Below are 15,705 nucleotides of genomic sequence, written 5' to 3'. Positions count from 1 at the left end.
TGAAATGATTGCACCCTTCCTATTCCTGTGCTGTACCCATATGACCCTCCAAGGTGTCCTCCCTCAGTACGTATTCTCCCTAATCAGTAATGCACCTCCCCCACCTCATTTCCATCCCTCTCTATCTTGCCTGAAACATCTAAGTCCCCGAATGTAAAGCTGCCAGTCTTGTCTGTCCAGGAGAAGCGAGGACTGCAGATGCCGGAGATCAGAGTCGAGAGTGAGGTGCTGGAAAAGCACAGCAGGTCAGGCAGCATCCGAGGAGCAGGAGAATTGATGTTTTGGGCATGAGCCCTTCATCAGGAATGTGGAGGGGGCCCAAGGGGGCTGGGGGGAGGTAGATGAGAATGCAATAGGTGGATGAAGATGGGGCTCATGGAGATAGGTCGGAGAGGAGGGTGGAACAGCGAGGTGGGAAGGAAGATGGACAGGTAGGACAGATCATGAGGGCGGTGCTGAGTTGGAAGGTTGGATCTGGGATAAGTTGGGAGGAGGGAAAATGGGGAAACTGGTAAAATCCACATTGATCCCGTGTGGCCAATCCCACCCAGCCCAATTCAAAATTCCCCATAGCCTTCCCATTTCCGAATCCTCCTGTAATCTGGAGCTGGAAGGATTTGAATGCAGGGCTTTCATCTCCTCTGCCCTGATTCCTGATGAAGGGCTCTTGCCCGAAACGTCGACTCTCCTGCTCCTCCTGCCAGACCTGCTGCACTTTTCCAGCGCCACACTCTCGAGTCTTGTCCCGCTATCAATCAAACCTCAGTAACAGCTATAACATTGTAGTTATACATACCAATCTAAACTTGAAGCTCATCTGCTTGACATGTCGCACTCCACATTAAAACCAATACACTTCAGGCAACCAGTCCCTCCATGGTCAGAAATAACTCACTCCTGCCTAGCCATCCACTCAGCCTTCCTGGCTTTAGTCTCTAAGTCCCCCTTAGTCATTTCACTTGCTAACTTATTGCTGTGACCCTCACCCTCCTGTCACACCCTTACTTGCTGTGGTCCTCACCCTCCTGTCACATCCTTACTTGCTGTGACCCTCACCTTCCTGTCACACCCTTACTTGCTGTGGCCCTCACACACCTGTCACACCCTTACTTGCTGTGATCCTCACCCTGCTGTCACACCCTTACTTGCTGTGATCCTCACCCTCCGGTCACACCCTTACTTGCTGTAGTCCTCACCCTCCTGTCACACCCTTACTTGCTGTGATCCTCACCCTCCTGTCACACCCTTACTTGCTGTGATCCTCACCCTCCGGTCACACCCTTACTTGCTGTGGTCCTCACCCTCCAGTCACATCCTTACTTGCTGTGGTCCTCAGCCTCCTGTCACACCCTTACTTGCTGTGCTGCTCACCCTCCGGTCACACCCTTACTTGCTGTGGTCCTCAGCCTCCTGTCACATCCTTACTTGCTGTGGTCCTCACCCTCCAGTCACATCCTTACTTGCTGTGGTCCTCACCCTCCTGTCACATCCTTACTTGCTGTGGTCCTCAGCCTCCTGTCACACCCTTACTTGCTGTGATCCTCACCCTCCTGTCACAACCCTTACTTGCTGTGATCCTCACCCTCCTGTCACATCCTTACTTGCTGTGATCCTCACCCTCCTGTCACACCCTTACTTGCTGTGGTCCTCAGCCTCCTGTCACACCCTTACTTGCTGTGATCCTCACCCTCCTGTCACAACCCTTACTTGCTGTGATCCTCACCCTCCTGTCACACCCTTACTTGCTGTGGTCCTCACCCTCCAGTCACATCCTTACTTGCTGTGGTCCTCACCCTCCTGTCACATCCTTACTTGCTGTGGTCCTCACCCTCCTGTCACACCCTTACTTGCTGTGATCCTCACCCTCCTGTCACACCCTTACTTGCTGTGATCCTCACCCTCCTGTCACACCCTTACTTGCTGTGATCCTCACCCTCCTGTCACACCCTTACTTGCTGTGCTGCTCACCCTCCTGTCACACCCTTACTTGCTGTGCTGCTCACCCTCCTGTCACACCCTTACTTGCTGTGGTCCTCACGCTCTTGTCACATCCTTACTTGCTGTGGTCCTCACCCTCCTGTCACATCCTTACTTGCTGTGGTCCTCACCCTCCTGTCACACCCTTACTTGCTGTGATCCTCACCCTCCTGTCACACCCTTACTTGCTGTGATCCTCACCCTCCTGTCACACCCTTACTTGCTGTGCTGCTCACCCTCCTGTCACACCCTTACTTGCTGTGATCCTCACCCTCCTGTCACATCCTTACTTGCTGTGGTCCTCACCCTCCTGTCACATCCTTACTTGCTGTGCTGCTCACCCTCCTGTCACACCCTTACTTGCTGTGGTCCTCACCTTCCTGTCACACCCTTACTTGCTGTGGTCCTCACCCTCCTGTCACACCCTTACTTGCTGTGATCCTCACCCTCCTGTCACACCCTTACTTGCTGTGGTCCTCACCTTCCTGTCACACCCTTACTTGCTGTGGCCCTTACCCTCCTGTCACACCCTTACTTGCTGTGGTCCTCACCCTCCTGTCACATCCTTACTTGCTGTGCTGCTCACCCTCCTGTCACATCCTTACTTGCTGTGCTGCTCACCCTCCTGTCACATCCTTACTTGCTGTGGTCCTCACCCTCCTGTCACACCCTTACTTGCTGTGGTCCTCACCCTCCTGTCACACCCTTACTTGCTGTGGTCCTCACCCTCCTGTCACACCATTATTTGCTGTGATCCTCACCCTCCTGTCACATCCTTACTTGCTGTGGTCCTCACCCTCCTGTCACACCCTTACTTGCTGTGATCCTCACCGTCCTGTCTCATCTTTACTTGCTGTGGCCCTCACCCTCCTGTCACACCCTTACTTGCTGTGATCCTCACCCTCCTGTCACATCCTTACTTGCTGTGGTCCTCACCCTCCTGTCACACCCTTACTTGCTGTGATCCTCACCCTCCTGTCACATCTTTACTTGCTGTGGTCCTCACCCTCCTGTCACATCCTTTAAACCATCCTTTCGCCCCTTTGCAGTGTTGCGTTTTGCCCACTTGGTGGCACCTTCCCACTGAGGCTGGAGATATTGGGCTCAAGTCCCACTTAAAGGGTTTTGAAAACATCATCTAACCCAACTCCTTGTCTAGTGCTAATGGAGCTTTGCATTTCCTAAGATCTGTCATTAATATAGGCGCTGGAGCATGACAATTTTACCATTTCTTCTTGCATTTTTTTTGTCAAAATACAAGTGACAATAAATTACGATTCCATTCGACTCTATTCTGCAGTCTGCAGGGAATGCATCCTTCTCAAAGAATGCCACCAGTTAGTAGACATATTCCTGTTGACAGTGGACCTTGAAGTCACGCTCACCAGAAATCCTTTTACTGAAATACACTCCCCAATCGAGAGACTGATGACACATGTCCTGTTTGATAGCAGGCATGGCCCACCACAGCTGACCAGAGTGATGATGTGTAATGTTTCGATCTTCCATGGAAAATCCAGACAATCCTGGATTATGGTTAGGGTTAATCCAGGCTCCCTGCGATACGGTTAGTCCAGACAACCCTGGATTGGGTTTACGGTTAATCCAGTCTCCCTGCGATAGGGTTAGGGTTAATCCAGGCTCCCTGAGATTGTGTTAATTCAGATAACCCTGGACTAGGGTTAGGGTTAATCCAGGCTCCCTGAGATAGTGTTAATCCAGATAACCCTGGACTAGGGTTAGGGTTAATCCAGGCTCCCTGAGATAGTGTTAATCCAGATAACCCTGGACTAGGGTTAGGGTTAATCCAGGCTCCCTGTGATAGGGTTAGTCCAGACAACCCTGGATTGGGTTTAGGGTTAACCCAGGCTCTCTGCGATAGGGTTAGGGTTAATCCAGGCTCCCTGTGATAGGGTTAGGGTTAATCCAGGCTCCCTGAGATTGTGTTAATTCAGATAACCCTGGACTAGGGTTAGGGTTAATCCAGGCTCCCTGAGATAGTGTTAATCCAGATAACCCTGGACTAGGGTTAGGGTTAATCCAGGCTCCCTGTGATAGGGTTAGTCCAGCCAACCCTGGATTGGGTTTAGGGTTAACCCAGGCTCTCTGCGATAGGGTTAGGGTTAATCCAGGCTCCCTGTGATAGGGTTAGTCCAGATAACCCTGGATTGGGTTTACGGTTAATCCAGGTTCCCTGCGATAGGGTTAATCCAGGCTCCCTGCGATAGGATTAGGGTTAATCCAGGCTCCCTGTGATAGGGTTAGTCCAGACAACCCTGGATTGGGTTTAGGGTTAATCCAGGCTCCCTGCGATAGGGTTAGGGTTAATCCAGGCTCCCTGCGATAGTGTTAATCCAGACAACCCTGGATTAGGTTTAGGGTTAACCCAGGCTCCCTGTGATAGGGTTAGGGATAATCCAGGCTCCCTGCGATAGTGTTAATCCAGACAACCCTGGATTAGGTTTATGGTTAACCCAGGCTCCCTGCGATAGGGTTTGGGTTAATCCAGGCTCCCTGCGATAGTGTTAATCCAGATAACCCTGGACTAGGGTTAGGATTAATCCAGGCTCCCTGTGATAGGATTAGGACTAATCCAGGTTACCTGAGGTCGGACCAGGCAATGACATGACCTCCTGCCCCACAACGGAACAGCTCAAATTCTAAATGCGACTATACAAGTCAGACCATTGTCAACATGTGATAGATGGGAGGTGGTGAGGCAGATGGCAATAATTCAATCAGAAAACGTTAACGACGTTCTGAATTGGAAGATTAAAGCACTGAGAACCCTGCGAGATTGAATTGAGTGCAGAGCTGGACAGCTGTACTTTTATTATGTAATCTAATACCTGCTTTATCCAGCTGAAGGTAACTCATCTGTGATGTGGGACTGCAGGGGTTGGAGACCAGCCTATAAATCCAAATGCTCAGTAAATGCAGGTTAGAGACAAAACAAAACTGCAGACGCTGAAATCCAAAGTAGACAAAGCTTGGCTGTTGTGGTGAGATTTTAAGTAGTGACCCCCCTAACATCCTGAATTTCGAGTTCAGTATCATTAAAATTACACTGCTACCTTCCCATGCATTTGTAAAATCCAAATAGAATTATATTCTTTGATTCGTGCATTGAGTTAGAGAAATGCAGTTAATGTATGGGTTCTATTTGTTGTAGCTGTATGTGTTACTGAAAATGATGCAGAGGTGCTGTGGTTGGACTGGGATGGACAAGGTTAGAAGTCAGATGATACTGGATTATAGTCCAGCAGGTGGGTTTGAAACCACAAGCTTTCAGAAGGTGGCTTCAGAAAGATGAAGGAGCAGCACTCCAAAAGCTTGTGATTTCCAATAAACCTGCTGAACTACAACCCTGTGTTGTGTGGTATCGGAACTTGGGAGGAGAAGCAGATCTCAGTTACAACGGTGTGAACTGCGGCTAAAACTCAATAGCATCTGTGAAGGACAAGAGTGTTGAGTCTTCAGGTGTCACCACAATGGGTAAGAAACCCAGATTACATTCGGACATATTACATTATTGGACCAGACATTTTCTTTTTTAGGTATTGTAAATGTCATGTCTCAGAATGGGATTCACCAAGTACCATTGACTCCCTGTGCAAACCTACATGTGTTGCACCATGTAGAAGTTCAAGGAACATGAGGGCAGAGCTGGAAGGTAATGGACCTGCCTCCACCCAGCAGGAAACGCCTCCGACGGGTTATATTCCAGACACAGAAAGACATGCTTACGTTTCACCCTGACAGGAATATCTATTTTTCACAAGCAATCCACAACCGACCCTTCCATTTTGTAACTTTTATCCTTCCTTGAACTCACTTCTCATTTTAATCTTAGTGTACGTGTGCCGCGTTATTGTTTATTCCTCAGGTTCGCAAGAAATAAACTCAAATTTAACGAAAGAAAGCCTGTTCAAATCAGCACCTTTTAAACATAACTTCATTTGGCTGGGGGAACCTAATCCGCAAGGGAGTTGATTATTTTGGATTAACCTTATTGCAACCAACCAAGTGTACAAGTGAATGTAACGGTTGTAATGAATGTTACAGCTACTGTCCCTTGGGTTGTACTGAACTGGGGCAGGATATCCAGTCTGGGTGTTGTTTCTCATGGTTAGGATTACCCTGAAGATGGACACCAGTGGGAACATCCTCCAGCCTCGAGATTGAAGGGAGCCAAGGCTACCTGAGAACAGACAATTGGTCGATGAACTCTCAAAATGGGTGTTAAAATTGGCAGTATTAACATGCGTAGTGGTATATCTATTGCTTGATTTGTTTCCATGTTGGCTTGTGTGGCCAATACCAAAAAAGTCCTCCCGTTTCTGCAGGAGTGTGGGATACCGCACCTCAGCAGCTACGGGAGATGCTCACGTTTATGGGCTAAGGGGCCTTCAATCTGGTCGGGAGGGGCAGGGCAAACAATTGCTGTTCCTCTGTCGAGGAGGCAACTTCACCATCACCGAGGTTAAGGAGATGGTGGGTGGGTGCCTTCTTGTGGCAGATGTTATGTATGAAGATGCTCCCCGAGACTAATTACTAGGTATGCCCCCGGTGGTAAAGATTGAGCAGTTGGCTATCCCGCAACAGCTCCCCCTGCTGCTGGATCCACTGACATCAAGCAGGCATTCTTCTCTGACCACTGCCTCCTGCTGGCCGGATGTCACTTACAGGACGACCAGCAAGGGAACATGGAAGCAGAACGCGAAACTGTTGACCCCAGAATACACTGAGGAGCTGGAAAGAGACTTCACAAGTTGGAGAACCATGAAGCCCCTCCAACATCAAGAGGTTTTTCATCCTCCAAGGTCTTCAGAAGATCAGAGAGAAGGATTTGGGGAAAACTGTCCAAACACCAGAAAACCATGCAGAACCACTCCTGCTGCAGACGATGGAGATCAATGTTACGAAGGATCTCTAGGAGGTACAGAACCAGAAAGCTTCACTCTTTGCCTCAGGGGCCTCCAAGATAATCTCCTGGTGCAGGGTTTGCACCATAGACACCACATTTCCCCAACTCAATACCCAAATCAAAGAATATAATTCCATTTGGACAATGGCTGTGAAGGTAGTGATGAAATTGCATTGACACTGGACTCGTAATCCAGACGATCAGAATAATAGGGATACTGCTTGAAATTTCATCCCAGCAGCTAAACAAATTTGCATTCAGATAAGAACCACTGCAATTGAAAGTTAATCTCAATAATGAACATCATGAAACTGTCATCTTCACTAATGATGTGAAGGTGCTCATGTTGGACTGGGCAAAGTTAAAAATCACACACAACAGCTTGAACGCATTGTCTGAGCTGAGATGTCTTTTTTCAAAATAAAACCTTAAGTTGTCTCAGGAATGTAATTTGAAAGAAGTTCTGGAATTTACATATCGATGAATTGAAACCTGCATCCTCATTCTAAGTAATTAAAGACTTTACAGTAATCTAGGTTTGTTCAATGCATCACATCAGTTATAGACTCACAGAGAGGTACAGCACGGAAACAGACCCTTCGGCCCAACTCATCCATGCTGACCAGATATCCCAACCTAATGTAGACCCATTTGCCAGCACTTGGCCCATATCCCTCTAAACCCGTCCTATTCATATACCCATCCAGATGCCTTTTAAATGATTTAATTGTACCAGCCTCCACCACTTCCTCTGGCAGCTCATTCAATATATGTACCACCCTCTGCATGAAAAAGTTGCCCCTTAGGTCTCTTTTTATATCTTTCTCCTCTCATCCTAAACCTTTGCCCTCTAGTTCTGGACTCCCCCACCCCAGGGAAAAGACTGTCTATTCACCCTATCCATATCCCTCATGATTTTATAAACCTCCATAAGGTCATCCCCTCAGTCTCCAACGCTCCAGGGAAAACAGCCCCAGCCTATTCAGCCTCTCCCTATAGCTCAAATCCTCCAACCCTGGCAACATCTTTGTAAATTTTTTCTGAATCTTTTCAAAATTCATGGCAACCTTCCAATAGGAAGGAGACCAGAATTGCACGCAATATTCCAACAGTGGCCTCACCTTGCATGACACTTTGATCTTTTACTATAAATTCTGTGTCCTATGATCCTGCCCCACAACTGCCTGATGAAAGAGCAGTGCTCAGAAAGCTAGTGCTTCCAAATAAACCTGTTGGATATAACCTGGTGTTGAGTAATTTATAACGTTATCCTTCACTAATATCCGTCAGAGAAAGGAGATCTGCGATCCTTACTTGGGATGATGTGTGATGGTTCCCAGGCACACTGCTATATGCTGGTTCTTCACAACTCTCAGAAAGACAAGCAAACTATTCAATTCCAGAGTAACTAACTATGTGCAACTCTGACTAAACATTGGGTCACAGACCGACTTCACACCTATTATTTAAAAAGCTGAGCTATCTTTAGAACGTAATTAAAAAGAAAATCTGGGGTTTACATAAAGGAAACCAGCATATCCCATTCAAAAAAAGTGAAAGATTTGATCTAAAATGGCTTAATATATCTTAGATTACTTACAGTGTGGAAACAGCCCTTCGGCCCAACAAGTCTCCACCGACTCTCCGAAGAGAAAACCAACCCAGACCTGTTCCCCTACATTTACCCCTTCACCCAACACTATGGGCAATTTAGCACAGCCAATCCACCCTGACCTGCACATCTTTGGACTGAGGGAGGAAACTGGAGCACCTGTAGGAAACCCATGCAGACACAGGGAGAAGGTGCAAACTCCACACAGACAGCTGCCTGAGGCGGGAATAGAACCCGGGTCTCTGGCGCTGTGAGGCAGCAGGCAATTGTGCCACCGTGCCTCCCTTTGGAGTCCTTTGGCTAAAAATGCTTTTACCATGATCTTATACGCCATGATTTGGAGGAGCCTATTTTGGACTGGGGTGTACAAAGTTAAAAATCACACAATTGGGTGGCACGGTGATTCAGTGGTTAGTACTGCTGCCTCACAGCACCAGGGTCCCAGGTTCAATTCCAGCCTCGGGCGACTGTCTGCGTGAAGTTTGCACATTCTCCCTGTGTCCGTGTGGTTTTCCTCCCACAGTCAAAAGATGTGCAGGCCAGGTGAACTGGCCATGCTAAACTGCTCTGTAGTGTTAGGTGCATTAGTCAGAGGGAAATGGGTCTGGGTGGGTTACTCTTCGGAGAGTCTGTGTGGACTGGTTGGGCTGTAGAGCCTGTTTCCACACTGTAGTGCATCTAATCCAATCTAATCTAATCTAAACTAGTGGGCAGCACGGTGGCACAGTGGTTAGCACTGCTGCCTCACAGCGCCTGAGACCCGGGTTCAATTCCCGACTCAGGCGACTGACTGTGTGGAGTTTGCATGTTGTCTGCGTGGGTTTCCTCCGGGTGCTCCGGTTTCCTCCCACAGTCCAAAGAGGTGCGGGTCAGGTGAATTGGCCATGCTAAATTGCCCATAGTGTTTGGTAAGGGGTAAATGTAGGGGTATGGGTGGGTTGCGCTTCGGCGGGTCGGTGTGGACTTGTTGGGCCGAAGGGCCTGTTTCCACACTGTAAGTAATCTAATCTAATCTAATCTAAACACCAGGTTATAGTCCAAACAGGTTTATTTGGAAGCACTAGCTGTCTCTTCACTCCTGAAAGCTAGTGCTTCCGGGTGCTCCAGTTTCCTCCCACAGTCCAAAGAATGTGCAGGTTAGGTGAATTGGCCATGCTAAATTGCCTGTTGTGTTAAGTGAAGGGGTCAATGTAGGGGAATGGGACTGAGTGGGTTGCGCTTCGGAGGGTTGGTGTGGACTGGTTGGGCCGAAGGGTCTGTTTCCACCCTGTAAGTAATCTAATCTGTTGGACTATAACCTGGTGTTGTGTGATTTTTAACTTTATACTCCACAGTCACTGACGAAGAAGCACCACTCTGAAAGCTAGTGCTTCCAAACACAGTAAACCTGTTAGACTATGACCTGGCATTGTGTGATTTAAACCTTTGTATGCTGCAATCCAATTCAAGCACCTTCAAGCCTGAATCAATCGCTATTAACCCTTCACACAGACTCAAATAACACAACAAACACATCAAGACACATATTACATTTGCTAACTGCTCTTTTTGACACATAAAGCCTACAGAAGTAGGGCAACAAAAAAATTGCTTATTCTCTGGGCATTGCTCTCCACGGAAACCTTTAGTAAAAGGCAAAAGATTCATACAATCTGAAGAGAAACTAGAGCATACTAAGTTAGCCATAGCAACTCCTCCTGCCCCAATAGGCACCATCCTCTTTAACGTTGCACTGACTGCAATGAGCAATATTCAGGGAGAGTACACAGCCACAGATCAATACAACACGGAGCACAGTAACCACAATATCCCATTCCTCTACAAAACACTCAATATCTGGGCTGTTACTGTTTCTTCACAAAACGCGATTCAGAATATTATGTGTATGTAAATGAAGTCCAATCACTCCCCCGGCCTGTGATTGCTGGGTGTTTACAATTCTTTTTAGTCCAAGTTTATTTTGCATCAGGGTCCACTTGCTGTGTTTGGACAGTGTGGTGGACCCCGCGCGCCAGGGACAGTGAACAAACTGTGGTTCATCCGCCCGAGAGCAGATAGATGCAGAGCTCAGAAGAAAGCTGAAAAAAAAGAGGGTGGATCCAGTATTTAGTCCTAACAGAAAACACTGAACTGGGGGTGCTGGAAATCTGTCAGAAAAACAGCAATTGCTGGAGGAACTCAACAGGTCAGGCAGATGGTGTAAAGAGAGAAACAGAGTGAACGTTTCAGGTCCAACTCTGAAGAAGGATCACCAGACTAGGATGTCAACTCTAGATTAGAGTGGTGCTGGAAAAGCACAGCAGGTCAGGCAGCGCCTGAGGAGCAGCAAAATCGACGTTTTGGGCATGATGAAGGGCTTTTGCCCGAAACGTCGATTTTCCTGCTCCTTGGATGCTGCCTGACCTGCTGTGCTTTTCCAGCACCACTCTAATCTAGACTCTGGTTTCCAGCATCTGCAGTCCTTGTTTTTACCAAGACTGTGAACTCTGCTTTCTCTCTGCAAATAATGCCAGACCTGGTAAAGATGGGAGTTCAAGACTACAGTGTTTTTTTTATTTATACACGGGATGAGGGCATCACTGGCTAGGCCAGCACTTATTGCCCATCCCTAATTTTCCAGAGGGCATTAAAGGTCAACCACACGTGGGCCTGAAGTTATACGTAGGGCAGACCAGGTAAGGATGGCAGTTTCCTTCCCGAAAGGAAGGGTGTTGTAAAACTTGAGAGGGTTCAGAAAAGATTTACAAGGAATTTGTATGACTCTATGGCAGACGCATTCACCAACGGGTTGCGTCACAACGCTAATCAGGGCTTTGCGCCCTCTCCGGTAAAACAGTGAGATATCAAACAATGACATACTTAACCCAAGAAAGCCTACCACCCCCTAGCAAGCTATTGATCATAGGTTCTGTCCCATTGGGCAAGAGGTTCCTTCTCATTATTAATATCGCTGGCACTAAAACGTGGAGTACTGTCTGGGTAGAACTTATGACTTCAAAATATTGATACGTCTAGAAGGATGATGGACCAAAGGCACTGGGGCAGAATCATCAGAACTTAAAAGAAAAGCACCAAGGTATATCTTGGCAGGTGATGAGAAAAGGCCTTCCCATCTGATCCTTCTGACCTGACTGACGTCTCCCCCTCTCTGCTCTTTGTCCTCGATGTGCTGTGGTGGGGGACAGCTTTTTGCCCACCTCCTTGTGGAATGTGCCTTTTGTACAGATGGCTTGAATACAAACTGAGGCAAACATCAAATATGCTCAGGAGGGCCACCACTTTGGGAAAAGATGGGCTTTGCTCCAACTGAAACCTGCCGGAATAAAGTTGTCCACAACCAAGCGTTGCTGACTGGCACCTTGACGATGGGCTGAGGGGGTGCACTCAATGTGGGGCAGCTGCCACAGAGATACAACTGGGCAAAGGTGACTGCCTTTCAGTCAAAGTACTGAGGGGCTGGAAAACGTAGAACCTTTACAGGCCTTTAATGTACATTTTTAAGCAAGAGTACTGAAGCTACTCTTTGTGGGCGGCACGGTGGCACAGTGGTTAGCACTGCTGCCTCACAGCGCCTGTAGACCCGGGTTCAATTCCCGACTCAGGCGACTGACTGTGTGGAGTTTGCACGTTCTCCCCGTGTCTGCGTGGGTTTCCTCCGGGTGCTCCGGTTTCCTCCCACAGTCCAAAGATGTGCGGGTCAGGTGAATTGGCCAAGCTAAATTGCCCGTAGTGTTAGGTAAGGGGTAAATGTAGGGGTATGGGTGGGTTGCGCTTCGGCGGGTCGGTGTGGACTTGTTGGGCCGAAGGGCCTGTTTCCACACTGTAAGTCTAATCTAATCTACCAGACCTGCTGAGTTTGAACATAGAATATATGAAATCCCTCGTGTGGGAACAGACCATTCGGCCCATCGAGCCCACACCGCACCACCTAAGAGTAACCCAGACCCACGGTTCTACCCTATCCCTGTAATTCTGCACTTCAAATGGCTAATCCACCAATCCTGCACCTCTCTGTTTCTCTGGCAATTTACGTTTATGTTTCTGTTTCAACCGGAAAAGCTCATTATTCTTTGAATAGGATTGTAAGACATTTTATACTTGTTTCAACAATTAGGGGGAGTTCAGTTTGGTCCCCTATTAAAGCTGGCACTACATTAAATGCAGAGTACACACTCCTTTCACTGTACTGCAGTGGCAGCCTACATAATGTACTCAATTTCAGTCAACAGACAATCAAGGCATTCAAAGTAAGTTGAAACTAGTGTAAAGGGGTGCCCTAGAACTCTGTGGGCAGCTAGGGAAGTGATTGCTGGGCCTCTTACTGAGATATTTGTATCATCGATCACACTTGAGGTGCTGGAAGACTTGGCTAACGTGGTGCTACTGTTTAAGAAGGGTGGTAAGGACAAGCCAAGGGTCAAAAGACCGGTGAGCCTGACGTTGGTGGTGGGCAAGTTGTTGGAGGGAATCCTTAGGGACAGGGTGTACATGTATTTGGACAGGCAAGGACTGATTAGGGATAGTCAACATGGCTTTATGCATGGGAAATCATGTCTTACAAACTTGATTGAGTTTTTTGAAGAAGTAACAAAGAGGATTGATGAGGGCAGAGTGGAAGTTGAGGTTATGTTACGGCTGTACAAGACATTAGTTCGGCCACTGTTGGAATACTGCATGCAATTCTGGTCTTTTTCCTATCGGAAAGATTTTGTGAAACTTGAAAGGGTTCAGAAAAGATTTTACAAGGATGTTGCCAGGGTTGGAGGATTTGAGCTACAGGGAGAGGTTGAATAGGTTTGGGCTGCTTTTCCTGGAGCGTCGGAGGCTGAGGGGTGACCTTATAGAGGTTTAAAAAATTAAGAGGGGCATGAATAGGCTAAATAGAAAAAGTCTCTTCCCTGGGGTGGGGCAGTCCGGAACTAGAGGGCATAGGTTTAGGGTGAGAAGGGAAAGACATAAAAGAGAACTAAGGGGCAATTGTTTCACACAGAGGGTGGTACGTGTATGGAATGAGCTGCCAGAGGAAGTGGCGGAGGCTGGTACAATTGCAACTTTTAAAAGGCATTTGGATGGGTATATGAATAGGAAGGGTTTTGAGGGATATGGGCCAGGTGCTGGCAGGTGAGACTAGATTGATATGGGATATCTGTTCGGCATGGACGAATTGGACTGAAGGGTCTGTTTCCATGCTGTACATCTCTATGACTCTATATTACTTTTTCTGTTAATTCCAATTGGAAATATTTTGCCCTCAGGCTGTATTTTATAACTATTAAGGTTGTTCCAATCAAATCTAGTGGAACATGTCTTGGGGCATGTTGAACTTTCTTACAAATTTTGTAATGTCCATGTTGAAATGTTAAGACTGTAACAATCAAATCTAGTGGAACATGTCTTGGGGCATGTTTAACTTTCTTGCAAATCTTGTCATGTTCATCTTGAACTGTTTTTACTTACAAATGGAAATTTGTAAGTAAATTTTGGATCTTTTGGAAATAAGATTTTCCTAAGAAAGATACCCTCCTAGACTAAATTGTGCTCTCATAACTTTGGTTCCCAATGTATATGTTAATTCATAAGATTTGCAAACAAAAGAACAACAAAACCTTTTGACTTGAGCATTTCAGAATTTGCAGTAAATTAGATTTGTTCAGCATGTTACATTCAATACTAATGCAATAGTCTTAATTACATTAATTCATTCAGTTCCATGTCAGGTAGCTAGCCCAAGGACGACACCTTTCAAACTAGGAATTACCAGAACTTTGTCTCTGTGCATCATGTTCCACTCTGAGGTGCCTGAGTCCAATTTCAATTCTCTTGACTCTCATGTGTTGTAAGACACACCCCAAGGTGTTCTCCGGCAAACATTTCTTTAAATTTTAAAAATATGCTTTATTCATAATCAAAATTGCATACACAATAGTAATTGAAGCAGTTCTGTTCTGCACAGTAACATATGGAGAAACAAGCAAATGCTGAGGTTTGACTCTATGTCACAAACAAGCCAAAGGCATTTCTTACAAGACTATATTTATATATATTTGAGGCACCAGGGGCAGCTCGCATAGTCTTATACCAAGAAATATGATAAAAGATAATGCAGTAGAACTTGGAACACATGGGCACTGATGGTTATGAGCACAGCTATTCAGAGGTAAGGTCACATTGCCATTACACTGGAACAAAAATATCACAGTGAGATGGGGTTGAAATATATCACAAAAATGTTTAAAGATTATCTGAAAGGTCAAAATAAATGTCATGACCATGGTACAAGCATTACAACAAAAACATTTAGAACTCAATATGTGTATTACAGAATTTCTAATAGAATCCCTACAGTGAGGAAACAGACCCACACCAAACAGTAACCCACCTAGACCCCTACCCTATTATCCTACATTTACCACTGACTAATGCACCTAACCTACACATCCCTGAACACTATGGGTAATTTAGCACAGCCAATTCATCCAAACCTGCACATCTTTGGACTGTGGGAGGAAACCCACGCAGACACGGGGAGAATGTGTAAATACCACACAGACAGTCACCCGAGGCTGGAATCGAAATCTGGTGCTGTGAGGCAACAGTGCTAACCACTGAGCCATCATGCCACCAATCATCATGGATATCATGTTGGTAGATTCTCAAGTTTGCTTGATTCATATTCCTCTTCAGAAAAACTTTTCACAAGTAGTTTGCACGTTTCCAAAGAGAAATGAAAGGGGCAGGTGACACAGTGACTAAATATATTTCTGTTTCAACCTATTGCCTTTTCTGTTAATTCCAATTGAAAATATTTTGCCCCCGGGCTGATGTGGAATGTATTTTATAAGTGTTAAGACTGCAACAATTGAATTGAGCAGAACACGTCTCATGGTATGTTGAATTTTCTTACAAACCTTTTAAAGGTAGACAATCCTTTATCCGAAATTCCGAAATCCAAAAAGCTCTCAAATTCAAAGTTTCTTTCCTGAAGTTTTTTTTCGCATTAACAAGGTTGTTTGGTATGCAAACAGTTAACGTAACTCCACACCCCCTCGATCCACATCACTCAGATGTGACGTAGTGGTGTGGCCCAGCACTGGCAGGTGCCAATTGTATCTCAGGGCTTGTAATAATCACAGTAATTCGGTAATTAAAAAAAATGTTACTATGAAAATGTCATTTAATCCTTTATCCG

At 46.3% G+C, this 15,705-nt stretch overlaps 1 non-coding gene across 1 annotated transcript; it reads right to left on the bottom strand.

Moving 5' to 3' along the window:
• Positions 1–10,074: 10,074 nt before the first annotated feature.
• LOC132836079 (U5 spliceosomal RNA) lies at positions 10,075–10,187 on the bottom strand. The gene has a single exon (XR_009647324.1). It is a non-coding gene; the product is annotated as a U5 spliceosomal RNA (small nuclear RNA).
• Between the last annotated feature and the right edge of the window lie 5,518 nt (positions 10,188–15,705).

The sequence above is a fragment of the Hemiscyllium ocellatum genome, chromosome 45 (genome assembly GCF_020745735.1).
Source record: "Hemiscyllium ocellatum isolate sHemOce1 chromosome 45, sHemOce1.pat.X.cur, whole genome shotgun sequence".
Classification (NCBI taxonomy): Eukaryota; Metazoa; Chordata; class Chondrichthyes; order Orectolobiformes; family Hemiscylliidae; genus Hemiscyllium; species Hemiscyllium ocellatum.
Note: the sequence above shows the minus strand (reverse complement) of the source record. Positions and strands in the feature narration are given on the sequence as shown.